Source organism: Carassius gibelio, chromosome B3 (assembly GCF_023724105.1).
Source record: "Carassius gibelio isolate Cgi1373 ecotype wild population from Czech Republic chromosome B3, carGib1.2-hapl.c, whole genome shotgun sequence".
NCBI lineage: Eukaryota > Metazoa > Chordata > Actinopteri > Cypriniformes > Cyprinidae > Carassius > Carassius gibelio.
The window spans coordinates 16,023,007-16,037,448 of NC_068398.1; the positions used below are offsets into that span (position 1 = coordinate 16,023,007).

The 14,442-nt window shown below is 36.7% G+C and overlaps 1 protein-coding gene across 2 annotated transcripts in view; it reads right to left on the minus strand.

The window, feature by feature from the left end:
* Positions 1 to 14,442, minus strand: part of asic2 (acid-sensing (proton-gated) ion channel 2) — a 358,414-nt gene that overhangs the window by 308,202 nt on the left and 35,770 nt on the right. The window lies entirely within an intron of this gene.

The window sequence follows — 14,442 nt, forward strand, 5'->3', positions numbered from 1 at the left end:
CATTTTTGTGATGCTGAACATCTCTTCACATCACCATAGCAATGGAGAATGGAAGTTATTATTGTAATATCATGCTCTTCGTACAGTAATGTTTTCTAACAAGTGAGTGATACATGAGGTAATCTGTCAGTGTTGCATTCCACTCTCCACCAACGCCACTATGTGCTACTAGCATAGTGTAGTTTGGTGATGCGAAGAGCAACTGACTATATGGACATTTACTATCGAGTTTTACTAGCAGAGACAACAGGAGAATCAGAAAAGGTACTATATGAAGCCAGAAATTCAACTATAATTACACCAACAACAGTGATTGTTAAAGAACTACTCAATCCACCTTTAGGTTGGTCTTTAGTTATTAAAAGACATAGTAGAACTCAGTTTGTACATTCTTTCCATTTTTTTTTGGACCTGAGGCAGAGAACTGGAAACATGGTGAAAAAAAAAATAAATCTTGTTGGGTTTTGACTCATGAATAATACTTTAAAAGGGATACTGAATATCAATCTTAATGAAGTATTATTAATATAAGACTATTAACTTTATTTACCCCACAGGGGAAACTCTTAATATTGAGGGGAATAAGCTGAACTATTCATACATATTTAATTTAATAATTTTTAAAATAATTCATATGATTTTACATGTGACCTGAGAAAATCATGCCTATTATTTTGGTTTGTGAGATCGGAGATCACGCTGCGCACACATACAAACATCCAGGAGAACACAAACTTGTTGTGAACCCTGCCCCACGACTTTTATTAATAAAATAGTTTTTGATACTGAATTGTTATATTATATTCATCAGCAATGAGAGGGTAAAATCACTGTTTAAGTAACTAAACACACGCTTGAAGAGAGACGCGCTGACACAGGTTCACACACTCAAATACACACACACACACACACACTTGTTTTTGTGAAAAGTGGGGACATCCCACAGGCGTAATGGTTTTTATACTGTACAAACTGTATATTCTATCCCCCTACACAAACCCTACACCTAACCCTAACCCTCACAGGAAACTTTGTGCATTTTTACTTTCTCAAAAAAAAACTCATTCTGTATGATTTATAAGCGTTGAAAAATGGGGACATGGGTTATGTCCTCATAAGTCACCCTCTCCTTGTAATAACTGTGTCATACCCATGTCATTATACAAAGTTGTGTCTTCATATGTCACAAAAACATGCCCACACACACACACACTTATCTCACTCTCCCAATCGAACAATTGATTTGAGTAGCTAAATGTTATAATCAATTAATTCAAATAAGTGTGATCTTACGGCACTATTTAATCTCTGTCAGATCTGAAGCTTGCAAAATGCGCTTTGCGTCAGTCTTGCCTTCACACCATGTATTTGCTCTTTAGCAGCAGTTTTTACGGCAATATTTAAATGTCATTCTTGGTGAACTTAAAATATTCCCACACTATTGACCTTTTCGACATTTCTCTGGTGGAAATAAGATGGTGCAACGCTTGTGTAACTTTGTTTTCATTTTGCGCACGTTGCAACTGTTTCGTTCCATGCAACAGAAACACTCGGTATAGCGGAGCCTTTACGATTAATTAACCGTGCCGTTTTAAAGCTTGGTTAATCGTGAAACCGGTTAATCGCTGCATCCCTACTGTCAACACAAATCCACAGTGTATCAGCCAGCACCACATGAAATATTTTGCATAATAAAAAAGGGGTAGACTACTATCTAACCTGGCAGTAGAGAGAGTCATATTTGTGCTTGTGCAATTGTGTGTATACAGTACAAGTCTAAAAATGTGAACAGAAGCTTTTGTGTTAAAGCTCACTTTGTAGCTGCGAAATCATGCTTGAACACACAAAAATAGACAAACACAAAAACAAATACACCTACACACATACAGTTTCATGAAGAGGAGCAGCAGACCAAGGTTATTATTTGATGGAAGATATTGGGAGGAAAGTTGTTTGAAATTGTCTAGCCGAGTTCTCAAAAGGCTCAGACAGCCATCATCATCTTCAATTGCTGCTCTAACAACCTTACCAAACACACACACACACACACAGACACGCTCTTTACATAAGGACAAGGGACCGCCTCATTTTCAGAGAAAATAAATTCAATTTCATTATAAAAGTGTTCACTTCATCTCTCTTATCCTCGGCCTACCTCTCTTTTAAAGGTTACTGATACAGAGAGACACAAGGTTTTAGTAATAATGTAGCAGGGTTAAGGCCTGTCATCATTAATAGGGAATAAAGGACAACGCTGTCTGATTTACACTGCCTTCAAACAGGCTTTACCCCTGCTAACCAATGAGACTTGCACACACACACAAACTTAGGGCATATTATACAGAAAGGAATTTTGGTGTTTATTGGAACAGCATCCTTATTATATGTGCCTTCTTGCATCTTTTGATCCTGTTTCATTCAAGATTGTCTTTCAAATTTGTTTGTTAGCAGCAGCTCTAACTTGCACTAAAATGACTAAAGTTTGCAGAATATGAGTTAGATGTTTTCTCATATGCATGTGCTGCTGTTCAATCAAATTTACCTTAAGCCCGCAGTACAATTTCATGGATCCACATCCATAGAAGTTGAATGGCAGCCAGTGAAGTTACATATCCTGAAGCAACAGAGGTACTGCAATGATTTGAATATTCAGACAATGAGAAACAGATCAACTTTGAACATTCCTGCGCTTCAAACTGTTCATTCACTTCAATGCATCTCATTTTGCTATGTCAGAATTGGTGTCAGGAACAGATAATGGAAAATGCTTGCAGAAAACATTTCCAATTGGAAATTTTATTTGAAGTACCAGGAAACGGATTCAAAATATCAATCAGATGATAAATGAGAGATACTGCCATGCAAACAGAGCTGTAATACTGTTGATTACCAATGCAGCTCCATACGTCTTTATTTTCTCACATTTTCATTTCAGACTTTCCTTGAAAATGGTCAACAAGTTGAAGGCCAAATTAATTTAGCCTGTTTCTGTATTTGCCTTTCGTCCAAAAGAATGAATATATAGGCTGCAAGAAATGAGGTAGCCAGATGAAAAGTTGTTCTTTTAAGCATAATAATTTGCATATTTCAAAAAGCACACTATGATCTACCTGATGTAAGTGATCTACTCACTGATGAACAAAAGCACTATTTATGGGGTAGAATAACTATAAATATTAGCCTAATGCGAATGAATGCCAATTAATCCTCTATTAACATACACCAAACAGTAAATGCATTTAATCTTAATCACAGCCATTTTATGGTCATTTTTCTTATTATAAGTTCATACAAGTCGCCAATTTGAACTCATTTTTTAAAACATGCTGATATTCAGCAATACGTAGTTATAAAAAGTAGCTTGAAAGGATAATTCCATAACTAAAAAATAATTTACTCACCATGATTTTGTTCCAACCCATTGTAATTTTGTTCATCCTCAATTTTGTTTTAATATTACCTCACCATTTTCTCATTTTAATGAATATTCATCATATTTTAATAAATGCCTAAATTAAATCAGTTCATCTTATTCAGTAGACTTGTATTCAACTACTTGATTAATATGGATTACATTTATCATGTCTTTATGAGCTTTTTGAAACTTGAACATTCCAGTGCAGGAGAAAATTATCAAAGAATATTAAAAATTTCCACTTGTGTCAAAGATTGACCACTTGAGGGTGAGGAAAACTGTTTGGTCAACTATCCCTTTAACTTCCTAATAACCAGTCACTGCCCTGTAATTTTAAGGTTAAAGATATATCTATGATGCAACATTGCACACAGAAAGCAAATGTGGAATATCCACAGAAATCTTGGTCTGAGTGAAAAGAATCTGTTCCTCTCAGTCTACACAAACAATAAATGTAAGCTTGAGTAAATTCTTCCAATGAATTGATTAGAGTTGGCATAGCTAACTTCTGGCAAAGTAGACTTGTTCATTCGGTTACAATGATAGGAAAAGTACAGCGTAATGTTTAAGACAAATTGATTGAGGTTGGCTAATGTAGGTCATTCCTCGGAGGGAAATATACATCCACTTAATCTACTCCCATGAATCAGAAACGTGTGACACAGTCCTCTGCTATAATAAACAGACCAGAACTGGAACAGGCATCATTCACAAAGTGATACAAATCCCATCCCTAGTGTGTTCATTTATTATTCATTTAGATTTTTTGATGATGTTTTCAGCTACCAGCAAGAGCACAGTTCTCTTGGGTCCATTTAACACATTTTACCATGCTTGAATTCAGTGTTTGTCACCAAAATTAGTGCAAGAAAATTCTAAAAAAAAATGTCTTAAACTGTGTTCTGAAGATGAACGGAGGTCTTACGGGTTTGGAAAGACATGAGGGTGAGTCATTTGGATGAACTAACCTTTTAAGTAATTTTTCTATTACTATATACTTAGGATCTATATAATATATGTCAAACCAATAATTAAAGACTTATATGATTAAAGTGAGTCCAAACTGGCCTTCATTCCCATTTCTATTTCCCAGCATGCAATGGGCCATGAATAATTAATATGATTGCATTTTTTGATTGTAAGCCAGATTTATGTCCATTCTTGCTGTTGATTTTGTTGTCATGTTTAGCATTGTCTTCACATTGTTGATAAAAAATTTTTACAATTGCAGATTACATAGTAAGTCATGGCAACTTGACATTTAAAGCACAGGCAAGACATTTACTACATTAAATTAAGTAAATCAAACTTGAAAGCAAGCCATGCAAACTTTTGCATTTATGTGACCACCTCTTTTTACAAGTGCATGTTTATGCCGTATATTGCATATGAGTGCTCACTGCTTCTTGTTGCTTCAGGTCTGCATGTTCTTGTGTTTTAAATTAACTTATAAGGGGGCTTCGGCAGGATCCGACCCCCATCACACCTTCGCAGTAACTAACAGTAATAACTCTATTTTTCCAGTGATACTGCAATCTCTGTCATGCCCTTGTGTTTTAAACTGTCATGCCATAGGCTGTTTACTGCGATTAAAGACACATGCATAATGTATGAGTACAGTCACTTAATAGATCCTAATTAGAAACGATCATCCCTGATGATCATATCTCTGACTGATCAGAGACTGAGACTCTCTGCGTCTGCATAATTATTGTAAGTTATACTTCCCAGAGGATGCAAATTAATGTGTTCTTTGTTAAATGGACATAATCTAGTTTGAACTGACTGTCATAAAGGGCAGATCTTACAAAGCCTGTTGAGAAATGAGTCAAAAAAAGAGATTTGCATTTTGCATTAAGAAAATAAAGCATACATCTAAGACCATTTAGATTTGCTAGATAAATGTGATGTATAAGGATACTGAAATAACTATTGCATATACGACTGGTAAATATAAACACAAATGTCAATACAGCAGGCCAGCATAGTATACAAACAAACCTACAAATGTACATAGACAAGACCAAAAGAAGCCACAGAACATCACAGGAGGCCTTAACAAACTGAGGTCATGTCAAGCACCACGTGACAACACAATTGCTTACACAAAGCTCCAATCCCAGGACAATACTCTGACACTAAACACAAAATGACAGAAGCAGACACCGGGGAGTCTCCCCTCAAACAGAACATTTTCTCTCATGGTCTGCAGTCCAAAAATACCATTTCAGTCTGAGGTCTCGAGGTGAAGATAACATTTTTTCACTTTTGACAAGAGCATCATGTGTCTATGTTTTTTGAGGGGGCAAGAGCTTTAGCCCTGCCTCACTTAGTGCCTGAGGCAAGGTAACACTTGCCCAAAGAAAAATATATATTTTTAAGAACTTTTTAGTTCTTAAAAAAAATATAAAATAAATAAAAGATATGTTAAGTGGTACAGTTTTCATTTACCACGTAACGATAACCAAGTTCAAGCAATCTGCATTCGTCTACAACAATTTTTGCAGATTTTTGTCTTCCTGCCACATAAGTCAATCACGACAGCATAATGGCCCTAAGTTTGGTGCAATGTTTTTTTCCTTGTTATTTAAAGAACGCTTTAGTATAGGCGGGTCCACAATGCATGTACATTTTCACAAAAAATTTACGATTTAAATCGATTTTTCCCACCTAATTAAAATCAATATTCAGAATTGTTCAAAACAAGTTTTAACTTTATTTTGTTTTGATTTTACCTTCTGGGATTTGATCTGGATTTCCCCCTTGGGGTTAAAGTTCAATCAGAAACAACAAGCCAAAAAGACAAGATGGCAATCGGAAATACGGGAGCCCTGTGTGAATCGTCAGTGGATGTTAAAAAGAAAATCGATATTCATTCAAACAAATCAATGTGAACTACACATTCAAGTTAATCAATTAAATCGATTTATCTCGCAGCCCTAGTGTACACAGTGCTTATTAAACACACAGTGATGCTCAGTAGCTCACAAATATGCCAAATATTACAAATTAAAGGATTACAATGCAAAATAATATTATTGTGTAAGCTACATAAATATAAAAATGCCTATATGTCATAATGAATAGTCATCGCATGTATCAGAATTAGGCTACCTATTTGCATGCACAGGAGCAGCTCTGTTTCATCTCGGTGAAGTGTTCTGGTTTTGCACTTGCAAATTCTGCTGTGTAAATAGCAAATCCGTCATGGCACGAGTGCAACTGGCTCTTAAAGGAATGGGAGATGATTGGTTTATTGCACGTGATGCCTAAAAACAAAAGAGAATAGGGACAACCCATTTAGACCATGTGCCCAATCGCACCGACCGTTTCCCCGTCGTTAAACAAACAAAAGTGGAATCGGACATGCCCTGAGTGCCCCTGCACCGTGTGCTTTAGTCCATTCACTTAGATCGTTGAATAGGGCCCATAGGAGATTTGATGATTAAGCCTATAGTCATGATTAACTATAGAAGATCAATGGTTCCAGTGGTGAACACAGCCAACGCAGCAGGCGGCACAGCCAAGCATCCCAGCAGGCAAACTCCATATCTCATAACCTATGCTCATAATTAATGCTCCTGAGGGGGTGGTGGTAAGGAAACAACTTTTTTTCTTGTTTAGTTAGTTCACGGTGTCTGTAGACCATCCTACAGTGTGGAGAAATGTTCATCCAACTACAAAAGGCAAGCTGCCAAATTACATAGCCCGGGATTCGCCCTGGGTAGGTGATGCAGGAATCTAAACCAGACAAGAAGAGAAAATCACTGAGGATTGTAGGATGGTTGTGGGATGAGTTGACACTTAATGAGGTGAGGGTTGAGAATGTGATATATCAAAAAGAATATGATATCACTCAGTCTTGTAAAAAAAAAAAAAAAAACATGAGAGGGGATCAGACTTTACTTCAAGCTATGTGTGTTTACATTAGTTTCTCGCAAACACTCGACAAAGGAGAAAACAGGAAGAGAGGAGGACCATTTAAAAAAGAAAGAAAGAAAACATCAAATTTTTCAACAGCTGGCCTCAAGTGCTCTCTTTGCATAATGTTCATTCATATGCATGTGCCCAGTGAAATGTTTGGAGGCATTGTCATTGGATGAATTTGATTACATTAGCACATCTAAATGGGGCTCCTTGATGGAGCCGCTGTCTGGGTTTGCAAAAGAAGCCACTGCACCGGAATGGGTAAGTGTGTCAGCGCCACTGACAGACTCCTCAAAAACAAAATATCACTATGGCTCCAGACTCTGCAGTGGCCCCTGCTTAAGCAAATTACACTGTAAAAGCAGTTAATCAGTCTAGAAGACCAAATCTTTAAGCCTTGGCACCTCTGAAGTGGCCACTCTCAATCAATGTAGAAGGAGCAACTGATGCCTTGCTCTCTCAGCCGAGTCTGATGAACTCAGATAAGGTCACATATTTCCTTGCAAACATGTCTGCCTCGGCCAATCAGCATAGAAAGTCATTTTGGCTGTTTGACTGTCAAAATAAGTTCCAAAGCGTAATCTAAAAATCATCACATTACCATGAGATGAAAGAGGGAGAGCAAGAAAGCGAAAATGAATAAGTCACAGGTGTGGAGGTGTCATATCTTCACAAAGGTAAAGGAAAAAACACAGAATGCAAAAATTTTTTACAAATAGTCGCTGCTGTTCGGTTGGCTTTACCTGTAAACAAATATTCAGATGGGACTGATCTTTAGAAGCTGAATACTTCTCTTTCTCTGACTTTAATAAACCGTCTACTCTCTCCTGGGAAGTCATCCAACTCATTTCATAGTAAATTACAGTAAATTAGCATCACCTTCCATCTGATGAGCAGATCTTTGTTTGCATCCTTTGAATGAAAGAGGGGGAATATTTAAGGATTGTCGCTGGCTATGTTTCTTGCTCAACTGAAAGAGGGAGGGTGGGGTATGCTGTAATGCTTCTTACTGATCTTGTCCTCTGAGGGAAAGAAAAATATATGAGGTATAAGATAAAACAAATACAACCAAACAAGTCACAAGCCATGTTATTTCAAGTGGTAATATGATTTTAATGATTTATAGCTCAATCACAAACATAAACAAGAAAAAATAAACTATTTACTGACGCAACCAAAATATGTTGTAAAATACGTTATTTTTTGCACATTAGTCATGTTGTAAATCGACTACAAATGTTTAAAATACAGAGTTTCTAAACATTTAAAACAAATTGAACTAGCAATTCTAGCATTCGTGCTAATGTTGTCCTGCATTTGGAGGCAAACTCACTATCATTGGTTAAGGTTACGGTATGGTCACATTTACATATAAATATGATTAAAAGATGAATATGAGATAAAACTACAGAATTTTAACAAATTTACAGATTTCTTGACTCAAAAATAACAATTTTTTCTTTACTGTTCCAATACTGGTGGAGGGGACTGTATATATATATATATACACTAGGGGTGTAACGGTTTGCAAAAATCATGGTTCGGTACGTACCTCGATTTTAAAGTCACGGTTCAGTTCATTTTCGGTACAGTAAGGGAAAGAAATGCAAACATTAAACTGCAGGTTGTTTATTACTATAAACTTTTTTTTTGTTTACACTTTTTTAAAATACTTTTTAAATAAAATATATATAAAACCAATATCATATAATAAAAAATAATGAAAAATATAAATAAATAACTATGATTACAGTGCAGCATTACCAATCCCAGCTTGTAGGCCTGCTCATAATTAAAAAATATATATAACTTTTCCAAAGTGTAAAGTGCATCATCAACAGTTTCAGTTTTTAGACCTGCTCAGATTTCGTTATTGCTTTGGATTGTTCATACTCGCGTGATGCCTTTTGAAAACATTAGCCCGGTGACACACTGGCATATTGCAACTGTCAAACATAGTCTATTTTGCCGTCAATACTGTTGACGGTGTCAATTATCAGTAGGCTTTATATTTATGCTCAACATGAAGTATAGATATTGTTGTCGTGAAGACAAGATCGTGGTCAGTCGGCGATCTCCCTCTATGTCAGCTACAGTAGCAGCAGCGCGCCATCGCGGCGTCAGGCACGATTCTGGTGTGTAAAGGCACAGAAAACTCGAAGCAGCCGTCACGCAACTGACACGCAGCAGAAACGCCACACTCATGCCACGCATCCAGTGTGTCACCGGCCTTAGAATCAGCTGCAGGGCGGGATTTGCGCTGAACGCGGAGACTTCCGCCACTTAATATGTTTGTTTGGAAACACGAGAATGTACCTATGTTCCACACAAAATATTGCATTCGGTTATTCAGTACACACGTACACCGTACCGAAAGCCCTGTACCAAAACGGTCCGGTACAAATACACGTACCATTACACCCCTAATAAACACACATATATATTAAGAGTCAATGCACATTCGAGCTTCAGGTGAAGAGTCTTCATAGAGATAAGTATTATCCTATTTTTATGGAGCAGACGAATAGCAGCTGAAGTGAGAGGGGAGGAGAAGTAAAGCGCAAAGAGCTTTTCAGATAAAGTTACAAGCTAGGTCACATTTCAGTTTCAATAGGAAGGTCGAGTGGAACAAAAACAGCCATGATCCCATGAAACGGCCATGGATAAGAGAGAAATGGAGTCTGTGCCTATGGCCTAAGTATAAACCAAGGTAAGCCCATATATTAATGCACTGCTGTCCATCTGAATAATATCCATTTCTTTTACACTTACAAATTAATTTTATGTGTCTTGCATGAACAAATTTTGCAGTCTTGTATTAACAATTGTTTTTCATTGACAGTTTTATGTATGTAATGTTCCTATTGTATAAGAACTCATTTCAACAGATTGCTGTAAACAAAATTTTAAACATTTTTGCTTCGCCTCTGCTTCCCTTTATTCTCTCTCTATCATTACTAATTCATAGCTTCAGACCTCAGTTTACACTGTATATGTGAATCCTTTGTGTGCATATGCTCCTCATATAGCTACATATCAATAATTATGCGTCCCACTTTAGTGTATGACTAGAGTATTTCATATTCCAGACGTTTTACGCAATCACAACACAAGAGGAAAAAAAGCTGACAATACAATTCCACATGGGCCAGGAGAACTGCTCCCAGATGGCAAACTCAATTTCATATCTAAGCAACATAATAGCTTGCCAAACACTTCACAGGCCCTCTATGCTTTCCTGCAGCCAAATATCTGCTACTGCTGCTCTTTTTTCAAATCCTTAGCTGTGTAAGTACGTGTATGTGGGTCACAGAGTGTGGTGGTAAACATTTTGTGGCTAGAATTCATGCTGAACGCTGCAAGACCTTGGACAGGGAAAAGTTGTACCGAGAAAAAAGTCTGAAGGAGAATGAATTAACGGAGTTGATAGCTATGAGGCGAACATGTAGAACTATGTAGCAAAAGAAGATGCAGACTGATAGATCAGCTAGGCTTATGGATGATATTTAGTATAAGCGTTAATTAAAAACAATGTTTCAGCTCTATAAATAATAAAATAGTCCATTTATAATGATTACAGATATAACATACATTTTACTACTACTAATAATAATAAAGGAACATTTTAATAAATAATAAAACAACAAAAAAAGTAAATTATTTTATTTTATCTATATAAACAGTGTATAATAAAGCCTATTTAACTGGCAGCATTCATCCAATTTTCACTGATATTGCAAGATGGCGGGCTGCTCTAAGGTGACTGAAACCCTGCAACCAGCTGAAGGCCAAAAGGATGACCCTTTTTTTTTTTTTTTTGCCACTGCGAGTGAAGTTGGTGATTCCAAATATGTGATTTACTCAATATTGCAGGTTTACAATAACACTAATTTGCCCCCCAATAAGTAATAAGTCCCCCAAAAGGCTGTTTAATCCACGTAAGACAAAAGAATGACAGGATGATGCAGAGACTCAATTGGGAATGGGTTCAGCACTGCAGCTGGAATTGCTCACCAGTTCAACACTAAAAAGTGTAAGGATGTGTCTCAACACGTTTAAGTGAAGTTGGGCTGACTACTCCATCTGTCTGTCTGTCTGTCTGTCTATCTATCTACATGTACAAGCACACACACTACGCACACATAACAATTCCACGTGTACTTCAGTGTGTTACTTGTTTTTTGTTTTGTTTTGTTTTTTCAGTGTAGATTTTGTTAAAATGTTGTTGTCTTAAACTGTTGACAAAATCCTCTAGGTAAAGTTCAAGCATGCACATTTAATTTCTTCACCATTGTTATTCAGTGATGTTGAGCTTTAGCTTTGCCACTCAACTCAAACACAGCTGTCACAAAACAGCTATTATAAAATGCTACAAACAATAATTTTAACAACTGTTGAATTATTAATGCAACGAGAACCTAGGCCAAGTACGCCAGCTTCCACTCATCAGGAATCACTGGGAATTAAGGATAGGCATTAGAATCTGAAGTTCTCGGAAGTGACAGCAATGACAAATCATAAAACCCAATAAAATAAAATTGTGATTAGATCAGCATATTAGAATGATTTCTGACGGATAATCTGACACAATCTGGCGCAATGTATTTTGTTTAAAGCACTATATAAAAAATAAAGGTGACTGAAGACTGGAGTAATATGCTGAAACTTATCAATTACATTTTCAAATGTATAGAAAACTGTTTTATATTTTTCAATTGTAATACTATTTCATAATATACATTTTATTGTATTTCTGATAAAAAAATGCATTATATTATAAAATAGTTTTATGCCTTGATGAGCATAACGCAGACATTAAAAAAATTGTGATGAATACAAATGCGTTTACAGAGGATTCATGCAGAGATTATTAATAAACCAAGCAACAGACAGTCAGTCTCGAGGCTGCTTATCACAACGTGAGCTGAGTATTTATAGAATTGCATATTTTAATTATTATCTTGGATTATAACAGGGATTATCTAAAAACAATCCTTTCTAATTTTCATTAAGCATCTGCTATCTTAATGGGGTTAGGATAACAAGCATGTCTGTATACTCCAATCACTCAACGTGACACATTACTGTGCATTATAATACAGATAATCTCAACTGCGGCACGAGGCCAAAATGTAAGTTTTTGTATTTAAATCTCAAAGTCTGAACTGCCGCCACAGAAGGTCTAGCCTGTGATTGTGATTTTTTTTTTTTTTTTTTGTGCCATGTGACAGTGTCAGCGGTGGTCTGGGCCTTGTAAGTGGAGAATGCAAATGTAGCTGTGAGATATTTTTGGGGATCAGCCTTAATCCTGATTCTGTCCCGGTGTGCCACAACATCTTCTGAATAATGAATGAGACGAGAATCCAGGCCAAGTGTGCCAGCATGCACTCATCAAGAATCAGTGGGAATTAGGGATGGGCGTGAGGACGAGAGAACTCATAAGCAACAGTGATGATCGATCATGAAACACAATAATTGCATGGGTTTTTGTTGAAACATTTCACACTGATTGCTATTCAGGAAAACTTGCCAAACGTGGGCTCATTTTCAATTTTGTGATTGGTTACAGTGTGGCTTTCACATGACCTTGATGCATCAGAAATCAATTTGTGTCAACATTATACACTGTCAAACAGTTAGACAGAATACACTTAACCCTTGTGCATCCTTGAGGACATTTTTGGCTTTTTCAGTTTAGTTTTTTTGATAACTTTGCCTGTGTTAATGCTAACTGCATAAAATTTGCCACAGGTGTGTATTTTTATTGGAATTTTAATATTTCACCTTCATTTCCTTTAAAAAATCTATTTTCTACTAGGTACACAAAATACTTCCCCTCAGGACCTTTTGGAGAAAAATGTCCCCATTGAAACCCATTAAAACTGCAATTTTTAATCCCGGTGGCATTCAACTATAAAATGATGCAATCTTTGTCAACAGGCTTTCATTCTGTTGGCAAGGCTTCAAAATGTACATTTTTACTATATTTTACCAGATGGTGCCATTTTTTCAGTTTTGGCATATAAAGCAAATTATCGCTTTATTGTTGTTTTCTGCTGTTTTCGGATTATGCATATTATAGAGCCAATTAGATATATTATGAAGCTATAATTGTGTGGGCCTATTGGTTATGGATGTCAGAGTGTGGTTTGTGTGTACTGAAAATCTTATGTGTGTGTGTGTGAACAGTTTGAATGAAAAAAATATATATTGTACTGGAAATCACAAATCCCACCCCATGTAAATTAGTCATACAGAGTTACAGACCCTGTCATGTGGAAACTGAATGCAAGGTGAAGGTGAAAAAGTTACTGAGCTTTGAAGATTTTTTTCAGTCAAACACATTTCTTATTACTTGTTTGCACTTTTTAATTTGTTATTGTTTTTGTTCAAAGAAAAAATGTGAGCTTGATTTTGATGTAGTAGTTCAGAAGCCCCTCAAAACCTTGTTTTTGTTTCCACCTCGAGAAAATGGCGATTGTTTTGTCTGGTAGATTTTAGTTGAGACGGGTGCTTTCACAGCCAAACCTATAAATATCAGTGGCTTGAGTGCCTTGTCATTTCATAGTTTGCAAGATGAAGAGAGGTTTCACAGCAAGGGAAGCTCTGGATCTAGTTGTGGCAACCAACAGTGAGCACCCAGCTACATGTGTAAGTGAGGATGAATAATTGACTTCAGAGGATGAAGTCAAGTTTGCATTAGAGTCTGACTCTGATATCTCTTGTTCCTCTGATGACAACACTGAGAGTGAGGACACAGAAGAGACTGCAGATCTTCAGTGGAATTCAAAAAATGGGCAGATTCTCTGGTCTTCCACTCACACTTAGACGCTGCGCTACAATCCTGCCAAGGGTATGACCCCGGGTCCCACACACTATGCAACTGCCCGCATCACAACTTTGCAGTCCTGCTTCGACCTCTTCATCACCGAAGAAATCATTCAGCTTCTTCTGGAGAACACTAATTTACATGGGATGCGTTTTGTGATGGATTGGATTGATTTTGATTCCACTGACATTCAGGCATACATCGGGCTGCTGATTCTGGCCGGCGTGTACAAGTTCCGAAATGAATCAACAAGAAGCCTGTGGGATGTGGA